General features: G+C 37.5%; 1 non-coding gene across 1 annotated transcript; it reads right to left on the bottom strand.

Moving 5' to 3' along the window:
- Positions 1-402: 402 nt before the first annotated feature.
- On the bottom strand, positions 403-505 carry LOC119625978 (U6 spliceosomal RNA). Its single transcript, XR_005242191.1, has one exon. It is a non-coding gene; the product is annotated as a U6 spliceosomal RNA (small nuclear RNA).
- Between the last annotated feature and the right edge of the window lie 3,947 nt (positions 506-4,452).

The raw sequence follows: 4,452 nt of genomic DNA on the forward strand, positions 1-4,452 counted from the left end.
TCTTAAATTTTAATCTTCACAAATACATAGTAGTTGTACATATTTATGGGGTAATAATTTGATACAAGTAGATAGTGGGTAATGATCAAATTAGGGTAATTAGAATATCCACCACCTCAAACATTTATTATTTCTTTGTATTAGGAACATTCCAATTCTACTTCTACAGTTATTTTAAAATATACAATAAATTATTTTTAATTGTACTTGCTCTATTGTGTTACTGAACATTAGATGTTATTCCTTTTATCTAACTCAAGTGTGGATCCACTGACTAACCCCTCTTTATCCCCACCACCTCCTCAGTACCCTCCCCGGCCTCTGGTAATGATCATTCTACTGTCTATTTCCGTAAGGTCAATTTTTTTTTAGCTCCTACATTTGAGTGAGAACATGTGACAGAAAAATATAGAATGTTCCACACATTTGCGTGTCACCCTTGTGCAGAGGCCATGCTAATCTCTGTATTGTTCCAATTTTAGTATATGTGCTGTGAACTGGGCACTCTGAAATATTTTTGAGTGTTATTTGCCAAACATTGGATAAGTTTGGGGGATACCATAAGGAGCCAAGAAGGCGTGGTTATAGTCCACAGAGCTTTAGTCCAGGAAGTAGATGCTGACCAATGGATACACATATAAACGTAAAATTATAACCATGCTCCTTTCTATGACATACAGGATCATGATCCTGTATGTCACAGAAATATTTGACAATATTTCTATGTCAAAAAATAGAAATATTTGACTTCATTAGGGAGGCATCCATGAGGAAGGATTCCATGCTGAGAGGGGCAGATGTGTGGTTACCACATGAAAGTCAGATAGCAGGAGACAAAATGAAAGAGGGTCAGAGTGGGTGGAGCAGGGAGAATGAAGGGAAATGTGTCAGGCGAGCCTAGATAAGAGTGCAGGTGAGAGGAAATATTTTACTCTTCACTTAGACACTAAAGAATGACATTTGCCCTTTGCCCTTTGAAAAACACTGCTCTGGCTACATTTAGGGGAATGGATTGGACATGAACATGTACCTACATTTATATGAAGAGAGCATGCGGTAATATGAGAATCACCTGTCAAGATACCTGTACCTGGCTGGGTGTGGTGGCTCATGCCTGTAATACCAGAACTTTGGGATGACAAGATGGGTGGATCATTTGATGAGTCCAGGAGTTTGAGACCAGCCTAAGTAACATGGTGAAAGCCTGTCGCTACAAAAAAATGCAAAAAAATTGGCCAAGCCTGGTGGTATGTACCTATACTCCCAGCTACTTGAGAGGCTTAGATGGGAGCCCAGAAGGCAGAGCTTTCACTGAGCCAAGATCGTGCCACTGCACTCCAGCCTGGGTGACAGAGTGAGACACTGTCTCAAAAAAACAAAAAAACAAAAAGAGAGAGAGAGAGAGAGAGAGACAGATAGCTCAGGAAAAAAGGAAATATAAAAACAATTCAGCAAAGGAAACGTTTTTGGGATTGGATGATTGATGTTTTGGTAAACTATAGTTACTTTCACCTTTATGTCTCTTTTTTTTTTTTAACCATTATAGATCAATAGTTCAATATGGCAAGTTTGAGACAGGAGACATTGGTCTTAGGCCAGTGTGAACATCTAAAGCAAATGAAATTGCAGTGAACTATGAGGCTAGTTTGAGTGAGATTTTTGTCATCAGTTGCTCTAACATCCAATCCCCTGTGGCAAACTACAAGGCACGCATCCACAGCAACCAAGTAAGAGGACTCCTCACAAAAGACACTGGGATGCCTTGATGCTCATTACTTGGAAGATAAGGAGACATCACAGTTTGTCCACAAAATTTATGAAAAGACTGTGCCCAAAACGCAATGGAGAAAGACCTGCTTTGCTTCCCTCTTTGATCTACCCAGATTTCTGACACGCATGTCCCTCTGTCTCAGATTGTTTTCCAGTTCCCGAGAGAATGAGATGTTGATATCTTGAATCTTTTATATAGACTTGTTTTCTTTCTCTCTGTATATGAGAACCACTGCTAAGGATGCTTATGATTTAGTAATCACCTTGAGATGTTCCTTGTCCTTCTGTGGGCCCCAACTGTATTTCTTCCCCTTGTGATCCAGGCTGCAGAGCCTGAAAATGCACCCTCTCAACCACATCAGCAACAGTGCAGGTTCAGACTGGCCTTCTCTCCTCCACCCACGAGAGAAAGAGCCGGACACTCAGCTCTTTGTTACTTTTTATTTTTAGACTCAATTCACCGCTCCAGAAGCAATACATAGAGAGAATGCTGAATAGACTACCCTGCATTGAGACGCTTCTCAAAGATATCTTTTTCCCTGTATGAAAGAATGACTGATTGCAAGTATTTATTTTCTAAGGTACAATTGTAGACCTTCAAAGTCAGACTGTTAATTTGGTGATATTAACTTTTGAGTCACTTGACTAGTCAGTTTAGGAAGCAACAATTCTCTCAAAACTCTTATAATTACATTTGGACAAGTTTGTGCGTAGGACCGCAAGTCCATCAGCTTATTATAACCATAGTGCGTTCACACACCATCTTCATTATCTTGTGCTAAAGAAGAGAGCACACACTCCTCTGTGGGTAATTTTAGATTGGCCACTGACACACTCTGCAGTGTTTATAAAGAAAACAAAACTTGGATGTTGGCCCTTTTAATTATAACTGGCAGAATTGCTACACCCAAAAATCACATAATCTCTTCACCATATTATATCTTTGAAGACATCTGCTTGCAAAGCAGTAACAAGGAACTTGAATTCTAAAAACAAACTTTGTACTAGATTGATTGGTTTGGCGAGCCACGCTTCTGAAGTACTGACGGATTCTGAAAGATATATTCCTGAACTTCAAGAAAAGTTTAAAATATGCTATAATGGAGTTACATCAAATTGTCTTTGGTCTGGACATGCAGATTAGAGACTGAGATCCTATTTTATCGTGAAGGAAGGTCCACTGGCCCAGTGGCAAATATCATAAATGTCACCAATCATTCTGCATTTTTGTTTTGAGTTTCCAAATAAACATCTAGCCAATGAAATAGTTGGACAGTCCAGTGCGCTATTTCACCTGAGAAATGATCACCCCATAAGATTCTATGTTCTAGGTGCTTTATGTGTAATATTGTGAATATTGTGTATTGTGAATATAATATTGTGAATACAATGTATATAATATGTATAATATTGTGAAGACAACTCCACCAAAGGGAGAAAGCTGATCTTTGACATCATCTTTACTATTTATCAAGCATATACCTCTCTTCATGTAGATTTGGAATATGATCTGAGTCCATCTTTTGAGTAATTACATTGTGATCCTAGTCACCTATCCTGGGGTAGATAATTTCGCAGCTTGTAGAGTTCCTAAACTCATGGTACTGTAGCCTGAAAGATGAAATGGAACAATTAATCGTTATCTATGCTCTGCAGATGAGTAAGAATCTTTCCTTTCATAGGAGATTCGTGCATGTGTATTTGAATTAACAGTCCAAAAAAGAACCCAATGCAAAAGCCTGAATTTGTTGCCAAAATAAAATTGCCTACATCTTATGTAGTCATGTAACTCATAAGGTTCCACCCTCCTTCCATAACTCTAGCCAAAGAGTCTGTTTTTCCTTCCCTAACACAGTGTTTTCTGGAGCCCAGGACTAGCTTTTAAACACTAACATGACTTAAGAAGGCTGCTGGAAAAGTGAAAGCAATCTCATTGTACTGTATTAGTTTAACCAAAATGACTAACACATTTCAACATTTAGAATGTCCAATTGAACAAATATTTACTGCTCAGTTAGTAGGTTTATTTTAAGAATCTTTGTCCAAAATTGCTTATCTTGTGGTAATGCTTTGAATATTGAGTCTACATTTTAGATAAAGCAATTTTTCCTTTGATGTTAAAAATTGCATTTATAAATAGGTACATTGCCTAAAAATTATAAAATTGCATATACTACTTTTAAATGTTGAAAGTTCCCCAAAAGCTTCACAGATGTTGAAATTTGTTGTCACTCTAACATTAATTTTATTAGTCCAAAGTATTTTTACCCAAATGTTTTTCCGAGAAGTGCAGAGCAACTGCTGTTACCCCAGAGCACTGAACTATTAACTGTTAATGGCAGGGGAGTTTTCAAGTTCCAATATTTCAGCTGCATGCTTGGATATAAGTTATTTTGTTCATACATCCCCTTCTTGCAAATACGTAAGGTAAGAAAGTTAATAATTTTGGTGTTCATTAAAAACTCCTGAATGTCTTCATATATGTAGCACAGACTCCAGAAACATTATTAGAACTAGCAAACCACTAGGATGATAGAAAGTGTGAAATTAAAACAAAAAAGGTTACAGTACTAAGAATGATTTATTTTAATGAAGCTAGTTCAGTGTTTCCATTTTGTGTGTTTATGGTGCAGTTATTCAACATGTTTTCTTTTTTGGTAGGTCATGTCAGGCAGACTTTGG

This window comes from Chlorocebus sabaeus, chromosome 22 (genome assembly GCF_047675955.1).
Source record: "Chlorocebus sabaeus isolate Y175 chromosome 22, mChlSab1.0.hap1, whole genome shotgun sequence".
NCBI classification, from domain to species: Eukaryota; Metazoa; Chordata; class Mammalia; order Primates; family Cercopithecidae; genus Chlorocebus; species Chlorocebus sabaeus.